The sequence below is a fragment of the Camelus ferus genome, chromosome 1, assembly GCF_009834535.1.
Source record: "Camelus ferus isolate YT-003-E chromosome 1, BCGSAC_Cfer_1.0, whole genome shotgun sequence".
NCBI lineage: Eukaryota > Metazoa > Chordata > Mammalia > Artiodactyla > Camelidae > Camelus > Camelus ferus.
The window spans coordinates 67,429,560-67,443,301 of NC_045696.1; the positions used below are offsets into that span (position 1 = coordinate 67,429,560).

Below are 13,742 nucleotides of genomic sequence, written 5' to 3' on the forward strand. Positions count from 1 at the left end.
GACTCCAAAAAACAAAGCCAGTCTCCTCATCTCTGGGACTTATCCTAGCCCCTCACCTTTGCTGACCACTCTGAACTTACCTCTTTGCCTATGTCTGCCCTGTGCCCTCAAGATCTCCACGAGATGGATGGATAATGAAGTAGCAACAAGTACCGTGCTGAAAAAAAAGAAGAGACAGGGAATGGATGGGAAGGATATTTTCATTTTTATTTGGCTCTTAGAAGCAAGGTACTGTATCTTAGTCTTTGTAAATCCCCACCCTGCCCAACACACAGAGTCCAGCCCAATGCACTGAGCTTAGCAGACCCACAGAAATGTTAGTCATAAAACGTTCACATGGCCGAGGAAGTTTGTATTTCCTTGGACCTAGGCAGGCCCTTGTCACATATCTTTGGTAACATAGATGAGTATTTCAAGAACACGAGCTTTGCATATACAAGACCGGGCTCTGCCTTGATCAGGTGTACAATATTGAGAAGTTGTTTGGTCTCTCTAGTTCTCAGTATTTTCATCTATTAAATGGGCATGACTGTACTTCATAGAGGTTGTGCAGAGCAGTACTTGCTGTGCTGAGCTGGGAAAGGAAGGGACTGCTCCTATGAGAGTGCGTGTCTCTACGGTCACTGCCTAGTTTGGAATCCACATTCAGCTATGGGATCTGGGTAAGTGTTTTAACCACCACATGCCTCAACTTCTTCATGTATAAGATGAGCATAATAAAAGTACCTATCTTATAGTGTTGTGTGAATTAAATGAGTTGATAGATAAGGGCTGGAAATAGCGCCTGGCACACAGCAAGTGCTCAGTACAGATGGCTGTCTTTTCTATTGGAATTAGATGAGGGTTGAATGATGTAATACATGGAAAGCCCCTAGCAGAATGCCTAGCAGAGTGTCAGCACCCAGTAATAATAATGACTATTATTATTTCCTTATCTGTCAATGGGGATTAGGAAAGTTCCTCTCACACGGGGTAGTTCTGAGGATTAACTTAGGTAATATACAGGAACATTCTTTGTAAAACTATATAGGACTGTTCACATGCTTTATTATTAACTTCATTATGGGGCGCCAATTCAATAAATCTTGTGTGTTCACTGTGCTTCCTCTTTGAGATTCAGAGATAAATACTATTCATGCCTTCAAAGTGGGGATATGCAGATAAGGCCTAGGATGGGTGTAACTATATAATACCAGGCAGAGGGTGATAAGCGCTCTGATTAGCACAATAAACCAAATGCCATGAGGCATCAGGGAAGGACAAGCAGTTACCCAAGGCAGAAAGAGGAGTTCAGGAATGGCTGCAGCCAGGATACAGAGGCATAAACACAACCTGGATGAATGAGCAGGATTTGGACAAGAGGTGAGAAAAAGACATTCCTGGTAAGGGATCAGAAAAAGCAAAGACTGCAAAGCAGGGATAGAAAGGAGATATTTGGAGAATCACAAGCTGGCCAGCGTTCAGAGAACATGGCCTGGCCGAGAAGGGCTGGGGAGGTAAGCTGGAGGCCAGGCAGCAGAGTCCCAGGGAGCCCAGGAGGGCCCTGTGAGCCTCAGTGATGACACGGAGGGAAGATGTGCTGGGGAAAGTCTCAGGATGATGATTCCTGGCCAGACTGCAGAATCCCAGGTAGCAGAAATGCAAACACAACAGAGGAATGTTTTTCCAGGGTCAGAACTAAAACAGCAGGAACTGGGGTGGATTCATACTCCTTCATAGCACCTCTCAGATTTCATAATGTATATTTACTTTTGTGTTTCTTTCTTTACCTTGAGATGAGAGTATGAGGCTTTACTTTCTTATTTATCCCATGTCTGCCACAGAGACTGACACACAGTAGGACCTGAATAAAGACTTGCTGAGCAAATGAATGTTCCCTTGATTCTGAGGCCAAATGGACCACCTAAGTGGTCCAAAGGCCATCAAAGGATTCTCTAAAGTTTTTCCTACCATTCGCTTCAGCAAACAAGTGTCCCCAGGATGACAGAGAAGACTTAAAATTTCACTGAGCAGGTGAGCAGGACTTGTTTCATGATCTTTCAGATTTGTCTATTTTTAGAAAATAGAATCAGAAAGAACTAGGAGGACAGGGAAAAGAAGAAACCTGGTGCAGAAATAAAATTCTTCCTATAAGTCTCCATCTCTTACTTAGTTACCTTAATTAGCCGTCTTCTATTTTTAGTCCTCTCTTTATAAAAAAAAAATAAAAAAAGAAGAGAAGGAAGGGATCAAAGAAAGAGAGAAGAAAAGAAGTTACCCAAGAAAGTTACGAGTGTGAACAACTGGTTTTGTTCTGGTTTTATTGTCTTCTAAAACCCTCTGTGACCTGGATCCCTCCCCAGCTCAAGTTGGGAAGCAGAAAAGAAATCCAACTGGTTTCAGTTGTTCAGGATTTGGGACAAGCATCTGGCTGATGGACGCTTTGCCTGCTCTCTGATCTTCGTCTTCTTTAAAACATCAATGCCTTTGCCTTTCTCACTCTCTCTTGGGATGGCAGTTTGGTGCTGTGTTTCTTGATCAGAGGCACAGAAGGCCAAAGGTGGAACAAACAGAACCTAGAGGTTATCCGGTTCAACTCGTTTCTGTTATAAATGAGAAAACCAAAGAAAAAAAGAGAGGAAACGAATTGTCCAAAGTCGCCCAAGCTCATTTGTGATGGAGAACAGGACCCAAAGCTTCAAATTGCAAGGTAAGTGCTCTTTCCATACTCCATGATACCCCCTTTAATGAAGTAACGTTCATATGATAACATATAACATTCATTTTTTTCCCTGAAAAAAAAGGGGGGAGCTTTGAGAGAAGCAGACCTGGGCTTGAATCTCAGTTCTACCACACTCTAGCTGGGTAACCTTAGGCAAGAAGCCGGATCTTCTCCAGGAACAATAGCCTCACTGCTGGGCATCTATCTTGTGCCAAACTCAGACAAATTAAGAAACTGGTCCAAGGCAGTGTCAGTTTGAACCCAGGTCTGTCTTATTCTAAATCCCATTAATTTTTAGCATGGTCTACACTGCTTCTCTGTGCTTCAGACTTCTCGTCTAATAAAATATGAGGTTGTTTTTAAGAATAAATAAGATCAAAAGTGCCTAGCATGGCACTCGATGTTTAGGAGGTGCTCTGTAAACAGCAGCTATTATGATTGTGAACAACACATCCTTAGGTCTTACCATTTTGATAATATTGTTCAAGAATATTAGCTACTATCAATCAGCATCACCATACTCATCAGCCTTCACCCTCCCAGTCTCAGCTTTCCCCTGACGTGTTCTCTCAAGGGGCTGGGTTCCCATCCTGGAAGATCTAAGCAGAACAGGAAAGGCAGGCTGGGAACAGAATCCACCTACTGGTGCTGGAATGCTGAGCAAACAGGTCAGGTCTGGCAACAATGGCTACCTCCATTCATAGACCAGGCAACCAGGTATCCAGGTATAGAGGCTAGTAAGTTGTCCTAACCAGGGGCCAGAGTACAGGGATTTGAGGTGGGCAAAGCCAAAGGCAGATAGATCACAGCTTCAGAAAGGTCAAATCATGGGAACAAAGGTCCAAGTCACCATTTCTGGTAAAAGCCAGACAAGATGTTAGCTAGGAGGAAATGAGGCTGGGTGGGAAGATTGCAGAAAAAGAGCATGAAAACCAGGATTAAAGCAAAATCCAGTTGGAAGGAATAGAGATTTAAATGGACCCGGGGCTTCTGAACATGACAGATGAGTCTTTTTCCCTCTGATTATAAAAACTAATAAATAACCATGAAATCGTCTTGGCCATAAATTGTTTGTGGATACATTCATTTGGAGCCAAAGTACCAAAACATTCATGGGAATGATAACCACCAAATTCAAACAGTGTTTTCCTTGGTAGAGAACAGGAGGAAAAGGAGGAGGGAGGAAGAGGAAACGGGAGGTGGGGGCTTTAACTATGTGTGTTACATTTAATTTCTTTTAAGAAAAAAGAGATCTGAAGCAAATATGGCAAAATGTTAGCATCTGTTCATTTTCTGATGGTGAGTACATGACATCTGTTAGAGCTTTTCTGTATGATTACATGTTTAATAATTTAAAATAAAAATATAAAGCAATAAGTGTATTTAAAATCTAATAAATTAGGTTTATATTAATATGTAATCATGGTAGAAAATCTAGAGATTTTATGAATAATAACACAGGAAGATAATGAGTTTTAAAAGTTATGGTGTTGTCTAGCTGATGTGATATTTCTCAGGTAAAATAGTAGATCTTAATCCAGTGAGATTCAGATAGGAAGTTCATGTCATGGTAGGTTTGCGTACTGACAGATAATAGACGTGTGTTAGGAGGTAGATTTCAGGATTCTTCAAATCACAGTGTCTGGCCAAACATTCCAGAAACATCCAGTTTTTGATCCCTCACCTGGCTGGCCAGAAAGTCCCATTTTAAGAACCAGGCTCTCATACTCTCATATGGAAAGAAAATTTTAAAGACTTCTGAACTATCGATGATAATGTTACAAACTTCACAAACTAAAATTCATGGGTGGAAACCAACAAGGCTGTGGAAGACCAAAACAATACCATTAACCACTGGCTCTGATTGACATTTATAGAACACTCTGCCCAACAAGAGCAGAATGCAGATCCTTTTCAAGTGCACATGGCACATTCACCAAGATAGACTACATCCTGGGTTATAAACCTTCTGGGTGTCTCCCATGAAGCAGAGACCTTCAGACCCTCGCTCAGAAACAAGCCTCATTTTACATAAAATTGATGGGCCATCTGGAGTCTCTGACCACAGCATGAACAGAAGAGAAAGCAGAATTGCCTCGCGTTGGGCAACACTCATCAGTAATAACTGGCTGCCAGGCCATTTGGGAGGAGACAAAAGAGCTATAAAACACAGACACAAGAGCCCAGAGCATAGCAGTCCAGGTCCACCCAGTTCAGGGGCAAAGCATAACCAGCCCAGGACCGCCTGAGGCCCTCCTGCGACAGCACACTCAGTGGTCTAGCAGAAAGAGCATGGGAGTCAGCTGAAGAGGGTCTGGGCCTGGCTGCACCACTAACCCACAAGAGGCTGTGGGCCAGACCCTTTCACTTCTCCTTTCTGGGAACTAGCTTCCTCTTGGGCAAAATGGAGTCACTAGGATCTAGTGACTAGGTTTCCATGATGATGTCCGCGTCTACCTCTCTGGGACTATTTTTGTGTTCATTCGAATTCCCCCTGGGTCTTCAAGAAAAGGATGGATAATGCATGGTGATTTTTGTGTTCAAAGACAGAGGACAGTGTGAGGCATCGGGAGGGCGTGTTTACTTACATGCACTGGCTTATTCCCTCAACAATCGTTGAGGTGCTCAGAAGTCTCCCCAAGGGTTCCACAAGGACATATTTACAAACAGCTTCCAAAAAGCAGTAAAATGGCAAAAACAAGCCTTGCAAGAGAAACTCTGTATACCAGACAATTTAATTCCGAAACAATGGACCACATGAGGGTGTATAAATAACTAATTACGCTGGACAACATGAACAGCTTTTTTGGATGATTGCAAAATTGGGGAGGAAGGAAATGTGATGGGTATTTATATATTTGGGCTCCAGTCAAAGATTTCATATTCACTCTTAAGCAATTTGACTTGCAAAATTAGCTCAGACTAGAACATGGTCAAACAACTTGAAACCGGCAGCCAGTCTGCTCTCCAAGGGGCTGTTTGTGCCTGTGCCTCCAGGAGACTGGAGCGGAGGACCGGGGATGTGCCCCTGCGGTCTCTGCAGGACGTTCCGGGTCCCTTGTCTCCACAAAGACCTAGAGGAGTGGAGACTGTTGCGGGGTGGGGGGCATTTTTAATAAGTAGTTTCAATGGGGAGCCAAGCTCTGGTTATCACACAAGCACGTATTCCTGGATGCTCAGTTCCATATTCTTCCTGAATCCCTACTGTGTGATCAGTACTCCGCCAAGTCCTGTAGATACAGAGACTGAATCTCTGTGAGAGGCACTGGGATACCTCACTCACCGTGGTATATCTGGTGCCTACTTCTGCCTCTGGTACCTAAATACCAGGTGTGCTGAAAACTTGTTGGACCAATGAATTGTTGAATGAAATGAGTAGAACACAGTCCTTATCCAAGCAGAATCCTCGGTCTGGTGGATGACATAAAACTGGGCAGTTTTGTCTAATACAGAGCAGGTGGCAATACACGTGATCACCCAGGTGCCAGAGGCTCTGAGCACAGAAGAGACAGAGCAATCAATTCCGACCTTAGGGACTGGCAAGAATCTTCCCTTCCTGCTGCAAGATCCTCACACACCCATTTCCCCAATGATACTCTCTGCTAAATCCTATTTATCACCATAACATCACTTCCAGATTAGAGCTGGACCTTGAAAAAAGAGTCAGACAAAGAGAGATTTAGAAGAAGAGAATGCCCGGAGGATGGAACAGCATGACCAGAAGGAAGGAAGGAAGGGGAAAAGTGCAGACAGAAGTGACTGAAATGGTCCTGAGGAGCAGACCAGGGTTCCCCACAAATGACACACCAAGGAAAGGCCACTGATGGTTCTTGAGGGAAAAAAATAAAATTATCAGAGCTGGAACTTAAAAAAGTGGCTCACGAAACTTTCTGAAGGATTGATTGGTGGAAAGAGAAACTGGAAAGAGATCATTAGGAGGCAGCTAAAGTGTCCAGGAAGAAAGTGATGGAGGTCTGAGCAGGGCAGCTCTAGGTAGGAATGAAAAGATCAAAGACAGGGCTGCAGAATAAGTGAAAGGAATTAGATGTGAGAAGACAGAGGAAGGAGCATCCATCAAGAACCCTCAAGTTTCTACCTGGGAGACCGGCTGGAGGGAACGGAGCTGTGAGCAGAGATGGTAAACACAGCAAAAGGGGGAGGAGTTTGGGAATGAAGTAAGAGTTTGATATCGACATCTGGTGTTTGAGGTGCTGAAGCGCCATCGGTGGGAACTGATCAGCAGAAGTGAGATCCGGACTAAGATGTGGATTTAGGCAACAGCTGCCCAGAGCGGGTACTGGAGTTGGTGAGTCTTACATGAGAATGCCTGGGACATGCCCTTCCATTTTCCCTGCACCACCGCTCAGCCTGAGCCTCAGACAACCACCCCAGTCTTCCAGGATGCTAGAACCCTCTTTCTGCCTCCTTTGCTGGAAATAGAGCAACAGAGGACACCTGCTTGTCATTCAGTTGTTGGCACAATTGTACGCATGGCTCTCAGATCCTGGAAAATCGCCTTTGTAAACTTGAAGAGGTTTTTGACAGTTTCTCCTCCTGCTCTGCCCTTTCAACCTGTGCGTGTAGCCTGGGGTCACCCAGACTTAATTCTCTCCCACCCCACACTCCAGGTATCCAGAGCAAAGTACCCCCTGACCATGCTGAGCCGTGGGTCCTGATCAAGGAAATGAGGAACCTGGGAGAAAAAAAAATAAACAAGAACCCTACACAGAACTAGAAAAAATTCTCCCCATAGTAGAAATTTGAACTTGACTGACAGAAAGATTACACCCCTAAGTGTTTTCAAACTTAAACAAGGAGGGAACCCAGCCAAGTGTCAGACTGGTGTGGAGGGATTTGCCAAGGTGAGGGGGACCCCACGGTTAGTTTGTCATGACAGTGGACAGAGAGAACATTGCTTCTCACCAGTCATCCAGGGTCAGGCACCGGGAGGGTGAGGCCAGACAGATGCAGACACACTCAGCTCTCAAGGAGATTTTCCTTGAAAGAGAAAACAAAGCCAGGATGAGCACTCCACCAGCTGCTTCCTTCAGGAGACCTGCTGCTGCAGAAGTCGCCCCTCACAGACCTGCCAGGAGGGAAGCTTTGAAATGACTCCTGACAAAGACACGGCATCAGAAATTCCTAGAATGACTTCCTGCTCGAATCAAAGGAGCGCAGGGAGAGAAGGGGGTCTGCTGTCAGAGGCGAGTGACTTTGAACCCTGGCCCACACTCGATATCCTGGAAAACTTGACTACTTAGGGGGCAAATGGGGATCCTGCCTAGTGGCTGATGATCAGCAGAAGCCATTTGCTCTTTTTAAGGCCCCAGAGGGTTCAGCTTGAGCCTTTCTATGGGAGCAAGGACATCACCACCCTAGGGCAGGACTGCAGTACCCCTCTTCACCTCTCAAAGTGTTGCCCATTATTTTCGTCTCAATTTCAAAAGTATTTCTGTCTTTGATGTTGGTATTCTTTTCCTTACCATGGGAGGCAGCAAATTTGGATGGGAAAAGGCCCAAGTTCAAAACCTACCTTGCCACTCGCTGGCCACTTGGTTTCCCTGCTGAGTGTCCTCAAGCTGTCCTGAGGACTAGGTGATATATGCATATGGCGAAGGACTTTGTGCTCTTGGGCGCTCCACACATCAGAGATCATAATCAAGCACTGATTAAGCCTGTTGGTGGATTTTCTTTGACCTCAGTTGCTGCTCCATTTTCTCTGAGGACCACACAGTGACCTCCCTATTCCAGCTGCCTTCTCTCCGCCTCTGTCTACAATGAAACTGACATGTCCAAGGACCACCAGACTGCTCAGCACCTCCGGTCTGTGAGAGCTGCTCACGCTGCTTAAGTTAGAGCAATAAGACAGGAAAGAAAGCAGACTCGTTCCCACCATTGGCATAATCCACAACGAAGCACAGTCAAGCTGATCAAAGAAAACTGGATCAGCCCGCCTTGCCTGGACCATTCTCAAATAAAGGGAGTTCATTCTGACGGATGGGAACTTGGAGCCAGATCGTCCTGGGTCCCAGTCTCCGTGAGCCACTTCGGCTAGGTGACTCCAACACGGGACCTAACTTCTCACGATTTCCTTATCGATGTAATGTAGTTAATAATGATAACCAAGGAAAAGAGTCATCAATATTAAATTAAATGAGATAATAACTGTGAAAGTGTCTGTCACAGAGTAAGTCCCCAAACACATGGGTTTCCTTCCTTCCTGAAAGGGCCGGAGAAAAGAAGCAATAACAACAACAATAATAGTAACTGATGTTTATATCGCACTTATGACCCAGAAGGCCCCATGCTAGAAGCCTTACTTATATGACTTCACAACTGTTTTCATCCTCATGTGATGGATGAGTGAGCTGAGGCTCAGTGAGATAAGCACGCACCTGGGGCCAGGTAACTCACAGGGGCAGAATCAGGGCTCAACGCAGGGAGTCTGACGCTCGAAGCATCGCACTCACCACCTTGCTGTAGCGCATCCCATGGTTGTGGGTATTAACCCACAGGGGACCGTTCTGCTTTGTTCTGATATGTGATACATAGGCTTTTTCCCTCTTATTACTATGGAATGGCTTTCTAGAAAAAATACATTCTACTTAGTTGTTTTTTTAACTATTGCAAATGTGCTTTCCTGTCATTGATAATGACTCAGCTTCTGACAAGCTTGCTAATCGAGTGTTATTTTTCCCCCACCGAAACCTCCTTTGCAAAGTTCACATGCATCACGCAGTTATTTATGGTTTGAGGAAGCACATCCTATAGTGTAAACTGAAGAATGTTTATTAAAGTTAGAATTAACAGTGATTGACTTGATTTCACTGATTAGATAATTGGGGAAATGCACAGGTAATTTAGTATTTACAGGAGAAGGTCGGGAGTGGTTTCTGGGAGGGGCCAGCAGACCTATTCCAGAAGACTTTGCTCAGCCTTGCCCCCCAAAACCACCCTACTCTGGAGCATGAAAGGAAATTACGGTCTCTGCATTTGCTTATGGTGGATTCACTTATCTCACAAAAGCTGCACTCTGATCAGTTCTACTTTGACACCTCCCAAGGCGCTGGTGTCTGCGAAAATAGAAACGAACCACAGCCGGGCCTCGAGGGTCCTCCACACTTGCCTCCCCATGCTGCAGACCACTTCTCCAATACTCTCTTCCACCACATTTCAGGCCCTGTTTTCCCTAGCTACTCACAGAGTCCTCCTGCCCCTGGGCCTTTGCACAGGCAGGTCCCTCCTCTTTCCACTCTGTGGATGTTCTAGTAAATTTTCTAGAATGTTTAAACTGAAACTTCCCCACGTCTATGTCCCAGATACCCTCAATGCGGAATTAACATTTCTTGAATTTCCCACTGTGTAAAACTTCGCTTCCATTTTAGAACTGATCACTGATCATCTCTAGTTACACTGTGTGTGTGTATCTGCTCCTTTCACCAGAGCGAGCCCCTAATTGGCAGGGTGAAGGTCACATTCATCTCTGATCATCCTCATAGTCCTTCATCAACACAATTCCTCGTGAAAGAAACTTTCAGTAAATTTTGGTTTACCTGAATTGCGCTTCTCACACAGCTGAGTGAAATCACTTCCTGCCTATGCTTCAGTTGAGAGCCCACCCCAAAGGCTAAACCAGCCAATAAATGTCTTCCAAGTGACTGTTAGACAGATCAGGCCAGCCAGCTCACAGAGCCAGAGGGAAAACTCTTCTTTAAGCATCTGGAGATTTACTTGACTAAAGGAGTGATTCCACCAGAACACGTGATTGTGATTCCTCTTATTATCCAGAGTATGAATAAGAATCATTTTATTGTGATAAATTAGTGGCAGGAGTCATGGGTTTATAGAAAGGAAAATTAATAACGCACCACTACATTGTATTTATAGAATCTTACTCAGGCATTCTTTGCACATACTCTTCAATAATAAGAATTTACTCTGTACTATTTTACAGTTGGTACATCAGTGTATGATTTTATCCTTATAGCAACCCAGAGAAGCTGGGCTCATTGTCAATTTACACACAAGAAAATCAGGGTCCAAGCAGGCAGAGACGAAGAATTATTTGGTGCTAGAGTTGGGTCTGAAACTCAGGACCCCTGACTATATGCTGGGTTCTCTTCTCCCAGGCATTGTGCTATAGACTGAATGTTTGTGTCCCCCCCCCACCCCCAAATTCATATATTGAAACGTAATCCCTAGTGTGACGGTATTAGGAGGTGGGGCTTTTGGGAGGTGATTTGGTGCTGAGGCTGGAATCCTCATGAACGGGATGAGTGTTCTTACAGAAGCGGCCCCAGAGAGACCCCTTGGCCCTTCATCCATGTGAGGACACAGGGAGATGACAGCCATCTATGAGCCAGGAAGAGGCCCCTCACTAGAGACTTGTTCTTGGTCTTCCAGCCTCCAGAACTGTGAGAAATGAATGTTTGTTGTCTAAGCCATCCAGTCTGTGGTTGACTTGTTACAGCAGCCAGGACGGACTAATACACACTACCAAGGGCTTCAGGAACCTCCCAAGGTACACCTGTAAGGTGAGCAGCCTCCTCTCCAGGCCTGGGGGTCCTTGTCTGAGGCCTGTGTATATACTATTTGTGCCACTCCAGCCTCACTTGGGCAAGCACACTTTAGGACTCTCAGTGCTGTGGAATTGCAGACCCCAGGGTGTTTCAGCATCCATGGCCTCTGATGACATCTTAGAGCCTTACTTCCAATTTTTCTCTCCAAGTCCCCTACATTCAAGAAATAACATTATGCCCTTACTTTCTGAGCCACACCTCCCTCTCAACTTCCCCCTGTATGATGAACTGCCTTCCTCTCTCAGATACCTTCCTTCACAATGAAATTAGTGACAGAACTGTACCCAGAGGAGGGGTTGTTCTCACTGAGCTAGATCTCCATCTAATTTAGTAGAACATTAATTTACAACATAAGCTCCTCGGTTGCCTAGAATATAGCTTAGCACATAGAAGATGCTTCATACATATTTTTGTCAAGGAAAGTAAATAAATAAGAAATAACAGTATTAATACGCATATTATTTAGAGTTGTGGAGGTAATCACCATCAAGACTAGAGCAAGGATGGTTTGAAGTCATTGCCTCTGAGTAAAATGACTCATGTAGGGAAAGGAATGAATCAGGAGTCTATTGCCTTTATAATGTGCCTTCAGGGAGGAGTCAGCCTAGTCCCCACTGAAGTCTTTCTTTGGCCTTTCTAGCTGCGATAACCACACCTTCCCCATCTGAAAATTAAAAACCACTCACTGGGGAGCACGAAGTCCCCCCCCCCGTTTTTACCTGCAGTTGCTTTTACCATGTGGCTCTATTAACCTTAATAAAAATCCAAACACTAAGCATATTTTAAAAATCAGTCAGCTTCTATGCTTTGCCACTAGTGGTTTCTGGATTGCATCATAAACAAAAGCCCAAAAGCCTCCAGCAAGAGTTCTTTCTTCACTCTCCTTCCTGTAGCCTAGAACAACGCGGCCGAATGGAAGAAATAAACAGACGCGAACAGAGAGGAACACAGCCCTTTCACATGCTCAACGCTGTTTCTTTCAGAATGGTTACTAAGTCCTTTTCCCATCAATCTTCTCATGAACCTATTCCCAGAGTCCACTGAAGTCTCCAGCTACCCCACCCCTCGTCTCCTCCCGTCCACCGTGAGTCTCAGGCCTCCTTGGCCCTGGGACTTCGCTCTCAGCACTCACAGAGCGAGCCCAGGACACATCAGATTAGCCTGACGCTGAGGCTGAGCAAGGATGGCGTGCCATACTGGAGATGGCACAGCTTAGGCCAAAATAAACGTTTAAGCCTGAAATGAAAGAAGAGAGACAAAGAGCTGCGGGTAGGAGGAGGGTGTGTGCTCCAAGCCTGCTTCTGCTGCCCAGTGGCTGCGGGTCCCTGAACGAGTCGCTTCTCTGGACAGCAGGCTGCTGCTTCCCGTGAGATGGGGACAAAACCCTGCCTTGTCAGCCCATAGGGTGCTGGTGATCAACAGGGGAGATCCTGGGTGTTACAACTGGGGGCGCGCTGAGGCTCTGTGTATTTTGAGACCTTTGTTATCATACATTGGGCTGTAAAGAGGAGGAATCGTTTTATTTCCCCCTGGTCTGGAACTTTGAGTCACAAAGCAGCTAAGTCAGCAGCTTTGGGGCAGCCCTCGGGGAGGAATTCTGGCCTCTTGCCTCCTGTCCTACTTGTTAAAAATCCAGCACATTGTTCTAGAATAGAATGCATCATATAGATGTGAGCTTTAACAGCAAGCCCAGAGGGGCCGCGGGCTGCAATCCGGGCCCTCCCCGCAGGACCCCAGAGCACGGTTGTGCTGACTCCTGTGTTCTCTCCTCGGGCTTCACCTTTCAGACCCAGATTCAGAAAATGGGCATTGAGGGCGTACTGCTTCTGGGGGAGATTCACGGCACTTAGCTGAATCCCAACAACTCTGTGAGGCAGGTGTGCCTATCACCCCATTGTCAAGATGAGGACTGAAGCTGAGAAAGATGAAATGAGTTACTCAAGCCTGCCTGGAATTCAAGGCCCAGATCTCCTCTGTCTGAGCTCCTGGGCTTCGTGGTGACCAGACCAGGAAACCAGCTATGGGGGGGTCAGAACCGAGCTCCAGGCTAGGCTGGGCCAGAAGTGGTGAGCCCACCACCACCCTCCCTTCCTGCAAAGCACTTGCTCTCCAGGGGGTTCTAGAGGCTTCCAGGAGGGCCTTCTCTAACCCAGCTGCCAGCCTAGGGGAGACGTCAAGAGAGTCTGTCTTCTCAGGTCTGTTTCTGGTTTCTCCATTTGAGGGGGCCCTTGCAACCCAGGACCTGGGCCTAAGGTCATACAGCCAGGGACTGTGACACCCAGGACAAATCTCCAGGCTCTCTGTGTGGCAGGGCACCCTCTCCAGGTGGTGCACCAGCATCAGTGTCACCCAGGCTGGGCAGACACGGCTCGTGCAGGTTCCCAGCCAGCCAGGGCCTCACCTGAGAGCACCCCAGTTCCTTGTGTGTACCTGGGGACCATTACTATAGGTTCTAGAAGGGT

The 13,742-nt window shown here is 45.9% G+C and overlaps 1 long non-coding RNA gene across 2 annotated transcripts in view; it reads left to right on the forward strand.

Annotated features, from left to right (window-relative positions):
• Nucleotides 1–2,060: 2,060 nt before the first annotated feature.
• The window catches only part of LOC116664348, a 43,496-nt gene continuing 31,814 nt past the window's right edge, over nt 2,061–13,742 (forward strand). For both annotated transcript variants that reach the window (XR_004320847.1, XR_004320846.1), the window contains exon 1: nt 2,061–2,689. This is a non-coding gene — a long non-coding RNA (uncharacterized LOC116664348). The remainder of the gene's footprint in view (nt 2,690–13,742) is intronic.